We start from the raw sequence: 12,383 nt of genomic DNA, 5'->3' as shown, positions 1-12,383 counted from the left end.
GATTTGGCTTATTGGTTCTTTATTAAGATTAAAAAAAAAAAAAGACAAGTCTTGGCGATGTTGTAGTTGTCTTGTGCCAGATAAACAGGATACACAATGGGTATTTAAAACGTTTTTAAGAGTAACAGCAATGCATGATGTCCTTCACTTTAGAAGGCATGCCTCAGTCATTTTCTCATGTAACTGGAGCAGTGAAAATACTGCATTTCAGATAGTGCTGTAAAAAAGAAATCGTATTTTTACCATAAAGAAGTGGAGTCAGAATTTTTTTTTTCTTGGAGTTTCTACTAGTTCCTTATCAGTTAATGTGTAATTAGTAGAGAAAAGTCTTTGGTGCTGCCTATTTTTTTTTTTTTTTTTTTTTTTTCTATCCTCCCACGACTGTGCTGAGATGCAGAGAGATGTTGTAGAGTACCTCAGTACTCTGGGAGCAAGGTTCAGATTTTAAGAAAAAAAATCAGTGCTAAGATTTGCATACAAAATGAGTTCAAATGTCCATCTAATTCCAAGAGCATGTTTTCATAGGATGTGATGTCTGACCTCGTAGCACTCAGCGGACAGAACACTAAGTTGTGTTTAAAAGAACTTACAGAAGGTAGAAGACATTTAATAATGCTTGCAGAGGCTCAAACTATAAGAAAGAAATTTGGCAAACCAGGTTAAGATGGTTAATATCTAACTTCAACTAAGAAGTCGAAACAGGAACTTGAAGCTTTTAAAATGATTTAAACTTCTGCTCTTTTTTCAGAAACTACAACTTCTTTGTGGAGCAGCAAATCAAACTAAGGTTGTTATTATGCCTAAAAGCTGCAATCTTTGAACTGCTGTCTTATTAAAAGATCACCTCTCTGTCTTGTGTCAGACACTCTCTCCTGTCAAACTGATTAGAAAGCAAATACGTGATTTAGTTGAAGAGGTTAGAAGTGAATAATGTCAGAATGTGAAATGATGTTTTATAATTAGCAAGTAGTATGATGTTAATACCTGGATTTCCTGCTATAGTTTCAGTTTGCTGACTCCGGGGACAGCATCTTAAAGCAGCTGATCCATGCTGTCAGGAAGACATTCTAACTGGAACAGCTCAGGCATACAGTGTAGAGGAATTTGAGTTTCTAAACACACTTTCATTTCCTCCAAACAATTGTTTCGTTAGGTCCTTAGTTATTTATAGGAAAGTTTATGCTTGATTAGAATGAGCTGGACACTTTTCCTATGCAGTGCTTTCAGAAATAAAACAGATGTGAGAGCTATCTCGGTTTGAGCTGATAGAAGTAGAAATAAAACAGCTGAACCTAGACTATACTTGTCTACTAAACCCTGGCAGTTAGATACTGCAAGGAAGACAAAAAGCGGTAGGAAACAGCCCGTAGATAATCTACTTAAGATCAGTCTTTTCTCAGACAAAAAACATTTTCCAAAATAGAGCAGACAGCCTATACAGTGTTGGCAATTTATTTTAAAGAAAAAAAAAAATGGATCTGGAAACTTAATTTTTAAGAGTGCTAATTTTCCCTGCCCAATTTGGGAAGAGAAGATTAAATAAGCTTTTGTGCCAAATGCCATACTTCATCACTTGCACATGCACCAGATGTTGATCCAGAACATGTCAGAAGATAAGTAACTGATTAATATTTTTATGCTTTCTCCTCCCCCACTCTCGATACAGAGCAGCTTTGTGAGATTCATAAACACAGTAAAAGAACATTTGAAAATCCCTTTTGCACCCACATGTGTTTATGTTGCTACTATGTCCATTTTGGAGGGGTTTTTTCTCAGGCATCTGAATGTCTGGCATCTCCTGTAGCAGTGAAAAATTGCAGTGCTTGGAGCTGCTGTTAAAACTGTTTCAAACTCCTGCACTAAGCGAGGGAATTGAACCCAAATAATCTAAATTTGTATAGGTATGAGGCTAAAGGGAAATAATCTCTTTGTAGTTAACTTGAAATAGTAGTGGACTAAACTTAAGGTCTGATTTATTGATCCTTTTGCCCTTAACAAACTGTTCCGTTGTAGCTGGGGTGGAAGGTATTGATAGATTTATGGTCTCAGACCAGGGAGCTGGGTGCCAAAGTCAGGGGATGAAGATGAGTAACTTTGATCTGGCTCACAGCGTCGGCTGGAGACCACCATATATGAAGATTTGCATTAGTGAGGTGTGCTCTTGTGCATTGTAGTTTGCATTCATAACAAAAGTGAAGAAAAAAATATCTGAATGCAGAACAAACCAACATGTAATATCTGTAGGTGGGGATGTGAGGGAGGTGTCTCCTTGCTAAAAATACTTTTGGTTTTAGAGCACAGAAGTAAAATCTATTGTAGAAAACTTTTTTTTTTTTTTTTTAAAGAAAAATAGAACGACCTCCCCCTAAGGCATTGAATACAGGTTTTATAGTTTTTTTTGTAGTGTAGTCAGTGAAACAGTGCAGATACACATTTGGCTTCACATCACATCTAGCTACAAAAATATTGGGATTGTGTTTTGTAATACGTAAAGAGGATTTAGTTGGGAACCATGTAAATAATCCAAGATTTCTGGCTTTACTATTGTGAAGACTTGTGTTTGGTTTGAATATTTAATCAAACAAAATTCCATTGTCTTCTCTGAAGATGTGATTTAGGTTTGAAATTTTCTTGTATATATTGCACCCATTTTCTTCCTTACAGGCTTTTATTTCATTAAGTTATAATAAATTGAATAGGACTGCGTAAATTCACTGAGCTGTTTTCTGGAAGATTGACTTACTTTCCTGTATAGATTTTAGAAAACATTTGCTAGCACATGTCTGAATTCCCAGAAAGATGTGTTTTCAAAGCTTTACTGTTGTTGTCAGAATAATGCGTAGGTTACTCTGAAAGTAATGCTTCCTATTTATTTCCATGGAAACTACAACACATATGAAGACCACACTCTCATTACTTGATAGAGCAGTTTTGCAGCTATAGACACTGTTTTTCAACATAGTTAGTACCATTAGCTGTGAATTTTCTTTAGCAGGGAACAAGAGCATGCATGCCATGCTCATAAATACCTGCACCAGTAGAGGTGACCACTGTTTCACAGCTACTCTGACAGAGTAGTTGCTAGGAAAATATTGGCCATGCTGTCCATATTTCATTGGCCCAAACAGATGGAAGTCATGAAGTGCCAAATCCAGACTGTACATTGGGTGTGGTAGGGTGGTCCAGCCAGAATTGCCGGTGTGCGCCACTGTCTTCAAACTAGGATGGGGCCGAGCGTTATTATGTTGCAAGAGAAACGTGTTGTTCTCTGGCCTGACTCTGGATGTTTTAACCTTTTGCTTAGCCAGTGTCATGATGTAACAGTCAGAGTTGATGGTTTGTCTGGGTTCTAGGAAATCCAGAAGGATCACCCTATTACTGTCCCAAGACAGTGCACATCACTGTACCTGTTGAGGGTTGTGCCTTGTACTTTTTTTTTAATGGGGAATTCGCATGTTGCCAATTCTTGGACTGCCTTTTTAACTGTGGCTCATAGTGGTGACATCACATTTCATCACTGATGATGATGTGATCCAGGAAATTTTCACCTTCAGCCTTGTATTAGTTCAGTAAGTCCCAACCAAGTTGCATACCTTTTTGTTACTGTGAGCATTTGTAAGATCCAGCTGGCACAAATGATATTCCAATGTTGCCACCATCATTTGCAACACATTGAAGCCAACATTCAGCTCCATACATAGTTCCTTGATTGTAATCACTTCATTTGTTCACATGAGCTGGTTGAGTTGCTCTTCATTTTGTGGTGTGACAGCTGTGCATGGCTATCTGAAGCATGGCTTGTCTTTCATGTTATTGTCACCAATATTGAAACACACCACCTACCACCTCATTGTGCTTACATTCCCTATTTGGTCTCCATAAATGTTCAGCAAGCATTTATGGAAGTCAGTGGGTGCCATTCTGCATGGAAGAATTTGGTTATCTTTGCTTCATACACGCTTCTATGTCAGATGCTGTTTTGTCAGCCTGTTTCCCTGCTGTCATGTCACACGGCAACAAAATGAATATTGGTGGGAAGGTTCAGCCTCTATTTTCATACCAACAACATCCACCTCTTATGACATTGGCCAGCATAATGAAATAGGAGGTGTTACTTTCAGAGCATCCCTCATATTTGCAGTCAGTTCAGTGGCTCTTGCTACCTTTTCTTCACATTTACTTAATTGATAAGTAGGCAACTAGAATCTTGCTGAATATTTTAGCCCACAGATGGCTTTGTGTACGTGCCTAAAGCAGTGAACTTCAGGCCAGATCTAAAGACTCAAAGTATAATTCAGCTGACTAAGTTAACAGCTATCATGCTGAAGAGCATTGCTTTGCTGTTGTGTGATTAAGTTGTCTGTGTTTGATCTTTATGACTCTCTAATGTCAAGTGTGGAATGGTCTGGAGACAGGCAAGTTGCTAGCCAGTAGGCAGGAGTCTTTTTTTTCCATCCCTAGGTTTTGTTATGAGTAGTGAGTGAGAACAGCTTCCAACAGAAAGGCTAGAGAGTGCTGTCTTCCACATGGCTTATAGCAAAGGGGAGGACATTGTCCACTGAGGAAGAAGTGGGCTTGAATGCCCTCTGACAGAGCAAGGAAAGGAGCCTACTTTTCCTGTTTCCTGAACAAGTGTTCAAGCCATTAGGCTATTGTATAAAAGGGACCATGACCCCATTTCCTGATATGTTTTAAAAGAAAACAGTGTCCCTCAGAGAAAGGGCAGAAACGTCTGCATTCAGGTGAGGATTTCAGATGGGTTATCCCAAGGGGGAAGTGTATTCCTGAAGCCGTGAGTAAAGGCATACTGCAGTGCTCAGCATTTCTTATGTATGACTCTAGGCAGCTTCACATTGTGCACTGCCTCTGAGAGCTTCCTGCTCAGAGTGGCTCTGCTTCTCAAGCCTGTTGTCACGTTTCCCTCCTCTGACGCTCAGTCTGAGAATACTAAGAAGTGTTTGTTTTGTACCCAGCCCTCTGACTTTGATTGTTTCATGATTTTAGATACAAGCATGCTTATGCCTTATAAGACAAGAGAAAATTCAGAAAAGCTGTGAATTAATAAAAATTATCCAAAAATTTCCTCATTGTGAACCCTGAGGGGGGGAAAAAATAAAGAGTGCATTACATTGGCTAATTGCTGTCTCACTTACTAATAAGAGATTGGTGGCAATTTTTTTCAAATTCTAGATATCTGATAGTATAAGAGTTGTCTCATACTACTCAGCCTGATCCTGTGTCCTATATAACTGTGGTAACAATTTTTCCAGGATTTTCATAGCTACCGAGAGAATGTCTGGATGTTCACCTGCCAGGCTGCTCAGCATCCTACAAAGTGGCAGAAGTGCCAGTGCATGGAATATAAAGTTCGTTATATTGAGTTCTTTATAAATACATGGTGAACTTCATGTGCACACACAAAGTTACACGTATATGATATTTACTGTTCTGGAGTTTAATATATCAAATCCAGCACCTTTTCTATTCTTACATTAGAAGTAAGTGTGTGACTATTAAAACAGCTTAGAATTAAAGTCTGGCCTAACTAGGATTCAGATGAATGAGAACCAGTGGTTTTATTACTAATAGTTTCTGTTTTTTATCCTCTGCTCTTACGTTAGCAGTTTGATTAAATGTGAAGCTGTGAAGGTAAGACTAAAAAAGTTAGAGGTACAGGTGTAATCAACACCACTTCTCACGTTTAAGGTTTTCTCTGCTTTTATAGCGGGTTTGACAGACCGAGTCTTAGAGATGTGGTGAAAATCCAGACAGAGGGCATTAAGTTCACTTATTAGTAACTTAATAGTAACTAGTTACTATTGGTAACTAGTAATCCTTCTAGTTCAGTTTTGTCTTCAAATGGACTTTCTTTAAGATGCCACGGATACATAACTGTTTGATGTAAATGAAGACATTTCTGGGGAATTCTTTTTGCTCATGCACATGCATAAAGAAATATATTCAAGTTTTATGTTGTTGGTCTTATCAACTTTAGCTGAATTGTCCATGAATCTGGAGTATGTAAACAAAATGACCAACTGTTGTTGTATATTACATGTTTGCATTTCTTGGAATAATCTTGCAGGCAGTGCTAGAATAGGCCATAGCACTGAGAACTCTCTCTGGAGAAGATATGAGTGTTGTACCTGCAAATGTGCATATCTGTTTGAGTCTCCCTTCTGCGTCATGATAGGCTTGGAGACTGCCTTGCACCTTGACTCATAACCTCCTAAACCCAAGAGTCAGCGAGCTTTCTTAAACCACACACACACGTGGTTTAAGAAATGGTGACAGGTGGAGAAGTAGGTAGTGGTAAAGCAAATGTTTGTACATTTATACGTATGTACTTGTGTGTATTCACTAGCTCTGTGACAGAGATGTACTTCTTTCAGTTGGAAGTAGTCTGCCTTCAAATGAGCATTCAGATGGGCAGTTTCCTTAGAACAGCTGATGCAATGTATAATCACAGTAATCACAGCCTTCAAAGCAAAGTTGTGTGTGTATTAATATTAATTTTTATGCCAGGAATATCTGGTAGTGCTGAAAACTGGCTAATGAAGAAAGTTGGTGAGACTAGCAGTAGTCATAGAGATATTTAGATATACAAACTGCTAAAGTCACTCACAGAAATGAGAGCTAAAAATTAAAGTTGTGGGGAAAAAAAGGGAAGTATCTAGTTTTTTTTTCTGGTGTAAATCAGTCTAAGTTAGCCTCCAAGTTTGAGAGGCTGTGTGAATTTGCAGTAGCCAGAGAACTTTCTGGTCCTTCTATCTATTCAGAGAGAATAAACGAAGTGGTGGTTTCTGTTATTTGCTAGTTGTTAGTCTGCTAGTACTGGTTAGTAAATTAAAGTCTTGATTTAGTGTTCCTTTATTGCTCTTATACATCTGATTTTCTGACCTTAATTTAAGTTCTATTACTGTTCTTATACAATCTTTGTTGCAAAAATATCCTGATCTGCAACTTAAAAGTCTAATATCAAAAAGCAATACTGGCTTTAATGGCATCAGACTAGATATTGAGAAGAAAATACTGATTTTAAATGAATCATAGAATGTCTTGGGTTGGAAGGGACCTTAAAGATCATCAAGTTCCAACCTTCCTGCCATGGCAGGGCTGCCACCCACCAGCTCAGGCTGCCTAGCGCCCGATCTAGCCTGGCCTTGAACGCCTTCAGGGATGGGGCATCCACAGCTCCTCTGGGCAGCTGTGCCAGCATCTCACCACCCTTTGGATAAAAAATGTCTTCCAAATGTCTAACTTAAATTTCCCCTCTTACTTTAAAGCCATTCCCACTTGTCCTGTTGCTGTCAGACCATGTAAAAATTTTGTCCCCCTCCTGCATACACATTCCCTTGGATTCTGGAAGGCTGCAGTGAGGTTTCCTCAGAGCCTTCTTTTCTCCAGGCTGAACAAGCCCAACTTCCTGAACTTTTCTATATAAGATGGATACTCGAGTTCTGTGATCATCTTCTGAGCCTGCTCTAATAGCTCCTCATCTTTCTCGTGCTGGAGTCTCCCCTCCTGGACATGGTACCAGTTGGAGCCTCATCAGGGCAGAATATAGGGTAACAATCACCTCACAGAATCACAGAATGGCTTGGGTTGGAAGGGACCTCAAGGATCATGAATCTCCAATCCTTCTGCCACAGGTAGGGCCACCGACCTCCACATTTAATACCAGACCAGGTTGCCCAGGGTCCCATCCAACCTGGCCTGTCTACCTCCAGGAATGGGCCATCCACAACCCCCCCGGGCAAACCACTCCAGTATCCCACCACCCTCTCCGCAAAGAACCCTCTCCCCCCCCGACATCCAACCCAGATCTTCCCTCCCTCATCTCAAAACCATTTCCCCTTGTCCCACTCTTACCTACCTTGAAGGAGTTGACCTCCCTTGAGTGTGACCCAATACTATACTTTCTTGTTTTGGTAAATAGGAATAGCTCAGAAAGCTAGAAGTTTGCCCTGAGTCTTTGCCTCACTTATGCAACATAGTTCTATCTAAAGATAAATTAATCGCAGTATGGTAAATAGTTTTTGAGTGGATGTGCTCTGAAGATTATCCCATTTTACATGCAGAGAGAGAGAATGAGAGTGAGCGAGTTTTCCATGTTGGAGGTTAGAAAGCTGGGTGGTGTTACACAAACTTGCATGAAAGCCAGGAATCTGTTCTGGCCTGCATAACATGAAGAACTTCATAAATGTGGGATGGTTAAAATGTTCTGGATGCTGTATTGCACAAAGCAAATGCATAAACAAGAACATTAGAAAATATTTTGGGATTAGAAGATTAAGAGTAATTGGCAAAGGCAGACTGGATGGCTCAGGAGATTGGTAAGGGATCTTGAGCCTTTCACCTCATTAACCAAAGAGGTAAGCCAGGTAATCAAAAAAGATGATTTGTTATCATTTGCTGTTCCAGTGCAGATGGTTGCTCTGGTTTCTAATCATTTGCAGCAGATTCCGGGGGTCAGAGACAGCTTTTCCTGCACAAGTAAGTCTTATGGTTGAATCTCCTGTGTGGATATAAGCCTCTGCTTTCCTAGTTTCTCCTGGTGGTATTTTCCTCATAAACCATGTTTACAGGAGCTGACCAGTGTTGTCTTGATATTTTTTATTTTATTGTCTGTAAACAGAAAAATATTTTTAAACTCCCTTGACATAGTAAACTTCAGGACTGAACTTCAAAAAGGAGGTGGGAGAAAAGAGAGGGTAGCATTTGGATCAAGGTCAGATCAAATATGAAGCAACATTTTTAAAAAAGGCAAAAGTGAAAATACTTTTCCGTGCCCAAAGCTATCAATTCCATGAAATCATAGTTTTTGGTCTGTATAATTAAGGTAATACAGCCATATCTGTTGGAAACATATAGTGCAATTATACTGTTGTTGAAGTACTTGCCAACATGTTGTAGAAAATATGTTTTGAAATATTGTCAATTATTGTGTTTTCTTTCTGGCTTTTTTTAGAAATATGCGTGGTACGTGAGGAGATAGCTTAATTGTATGAACACACAAGCTTTAATCCTTGCAGTAAATCTAATCTCAAACTTTTGGAATTTTATAGTTTTCCACATTAATAGATGAATTGAACAGTTAGGAGTTTTGAGTTTCAGGGAGTGCTTTTGTGAAATGTATTTCAGTTTAATTCCCAACTGGGAATTAACGACCTTGAAGAACAATTTTGGAAGAATATCAGTGCAACCATCTCAAACGCAATAATGGAAAACCTATCTTACATAGCCCCTTTTATCTGTGTGACATAATAATGCCTACTATATTCCAATAATTGGGGTGCTACAGGGTAAACGATAATCTCAAGATCTCACAAGAAAGTGACAGTGAAGGAAAGAACTAACCAGCCCTCCCCTGCCCTTATAGATACGTTGTATATTAAGATTCCCTCTAAAATCCAAATTATGACTCTTCTCTGTTTGGAAGGTGGTCTTATGTTTCCAGGGCAAGTTCTGCCTGCATTTGTGACTCTTAAAACTATGTGAGCTGGCACTTTGGGGAATTTTGGTATTGCTTTTGTTTGGTTTCTTCTGCTTTATTTTGGGGAGAAGTGTCTAGTCAAAAAAATAGAGTTGTGAGGGCAAAGCAGGTGACTAGGTTTTGCTGGAATCAGAATAAAATATGAAAGTAAATACTAAGTGTAATCACTTCTGATATCACATACAAATGTGAATATTGAATTATAAAGTAAACATACATATTTCATTTCCCCCTTCGTCTTTCTCTCTCATTCATTTTTCCTCTTTCTGGGTAAGACCAGAGGAAGCAGGAGATTAAGGATAGCTCCATGCCCAGTGAAGGAGTTTGGTGCCCGTACTCACGTAACTGAAAAGTCTGAAAGCCAAGCCAAGACTTGAACAGAATGCATGAATTCACAGTTCGGCAAAAGTGTAGGCTTCATCCAGATTTGGCTGGCTAAAAGCTGAAACAGCTTCTGTTCATACCATCACTGTCAAGTGCTTCTTCCAACTCATTATGTGGGAGCCAGTTTCTTTTCATCTTTTTACCTGATGACCCCCAAGAAAGCTTTAAGTAGGTTTTGTTATTCATGAAAAATGTATTTTGAGTGTAATAATGTTAATGACTCTGTGTTGCCTTTCACGTACATGCTCTTCTCCTAGGACACATTATTTTGAATTGTGGCAGAGTAGTCACAGAAATGCCAGCCCAATAACTGGTTATCAGTTACATTCTACTGCTGTGAAAAGTGTGTTGTTCCCCTCTGCTGTTGCAGTGGCTAAACCGGAATAGTATGTGAGTACTTTGTTCAGTTTTATCCTCTTCTGGTGAAGAGAAGGATGTATTAGCAAAGGACACAAATCTCCTACGTCGGCCACTAAGCAGGATTACCAGAAGCTACAAGAATGCCATAATTTACAGTCCATTGTACAAAATGCTGCACTGATGATTATTTTTCTAGCATTCATAAATATAAGTAATTAGCAATGAGCAGCAGCAGGGATTATTGTCAGTCACAGTTTCCAGCTGATGTCTACTGATTGTCTGTAAATACATTTGTTATCTGTAGGCTCTGTGAATGGACAACTGAGAGTAATGAATGCATTTACTCATTAGAATACCACCTAAGGTAAAGCATTTTAGCCAGTTTTCTATGCGTGCATCAAACAAACATATGTATAACTAACTAAATGAGCAAAACCAGATCACCTTGCAACTAAAGCAGTCACACAGAGAACTGCTGTTATTGTCTGTTTGCCGTGCATTCTTTAAGTTGTCTTTCAATAACATTGAGACTTTGAACGTTGAAACAGTGTGGTGGATAGAGACCTCAAGTGCCGGAGTAGTATGGAGCAAGCCCAAATTCCACTTTTGTCAGTGATTCAGGCTCAGTATGGTTTTGTCTCTAGTTCTTTTTAGGCATACAATGAATAAAACAAGATAACTTCTGCAGTGCAAATGTTCCACAGAACATTTTCAAAATCAAATTCATGACTTGTTATCAGAAGTTGGAGCCCTAGTTTAAGTAAAAATATTATTGCAGTCACATTCTAGCTATTGGGCTTTCCAGCTCTCAATTGCCTATTAAGATATGTTTCCTAAACAAACAGAAAGCAATTTTCAGTTTATTTAAGAAAAAGCTTTAACCAACATATGGGAATTGTGCTTTCTTTATTAAAAAAAAGTGAATCAGAGGCTGCATAGCAGCTTATTATACCACAGTTCAGCAGCTGACTGACTCACTATTCTGGTGTTCAGTTCTGATGGGATACAAAGAATAGCGTCTTATTTTCTGAGCTAAATGGCTAAAAGGCATTTATACTACATGCATTTAAAAATGTTTACATTTCATGCTCTGTATGTCTGAGTCTTTCCGTATGGTGTGATACCGAATGAGCGGTGATCACATGCTTTCCTTGTGGCACAGCTGTTGAGGATGAGAAGAAAAATAACTACACCATTTGCGTAATGCATCACAACTGAATCCTGCAGAAATGTAGTAATACACTTACTGATTGGGAGGATGAAAATCTAACCCTTTGTGGAAATTGTATAGAAATTTTATTTTGCCTTTAAGGCATCTCTTGAGTAGAAAAGTTGAGATTGTGGTACATGGAAGCTTCCAGCTGTGTCCTCGATAGAGCAGCGTAGTCTGGCTGATGGCAAAGGAGTAGTTGACTGTGGATTTTGGGTGTGAAGAGAAATTATTTTCTGAATGCTGTACATTGCTGGCTGTTCAGGAAAATGAATAGAGCAGTGGTGACACTGGCCAGGAGATTGTTTTTTGGCCTCCAAAGCAGTTGTATGGGAGCAGCAAATCTCCCCTGATGTCACGGGGCAGGTGTGGTGCACTCCTGGGAAGGGCAGGCCTGCCTGCTCTGAGAACATGCAGCACAGCAGTGTAAACTCTGCAAGCTTTGCTTCCTTCCTGCAGACCGTTTTGCTCAGAGATCATGAGAGTAGTTAAGTAGACCTATCTTATTTTTTAATTAGTGATGTCATAGACTTGGGTGTGGTAAGTTTTTTCTTTGCCACATGCCATTTTTCTAGTGTATCTTTTCCATCCTTGTTTAACTAAATTGGGCTCTGTGTATGAGAAGATTTCCTTGGAGAATGTCTGCACTGAGTAATCTTTGAAAAAACCACCTTTCATTTCAGACATCAGTCACTATAGCTTTGTTTAAAGGCATGCTGGCAGATACTGGATACTCTTACAGAAATGTTTTTTAGAAGGATTGGTCATGCTCTGACCCAAACAGAATGACTTCACTCTTTTAAATTCAGTTTTTGTTTGCTCATGTTTAGGATGCAATTCTCGTGGGCATTTAAGCATGAATGTCATAAAAACATGTAGGAGTATTGAAAGAAAAAGACTGAGAACTCATACTTTTGTTCCACACCTGATAGA

General features: G+C 39.0%; 1 protein-coding gene across 9 annotated transcripts in view; it reads left to right on the top strand.

Annotated features, from left to right (window-relative positions):
• TRPS1 (transcriptional repressor GATA binding 1) overlaps nucleotides 1–12,383 on the top strand; it is a 211,281-nt gene that overhangs the window by 41,836 nt on the left and 157,062 nt on the right. The window lies entirely within an intron of this gene.

This window comes from Meleagris gallopavo, chromosome 3 (assembly GCF_905368555.1).
Source record: "Meleagris gallopavo chromosome 3, MGAL_WU_HG_1.1, whole genome shotgun sequence".
NCBI classification, from domain to species: Eukaryota; Metazoa; Chordata; class Aves; order Galliformes; family Phasianidae; genus Meleagris; species Meleagris gallopavo.
This window is presented reverse-complemented; position numbering and strand designations above follow the sequence as displayed.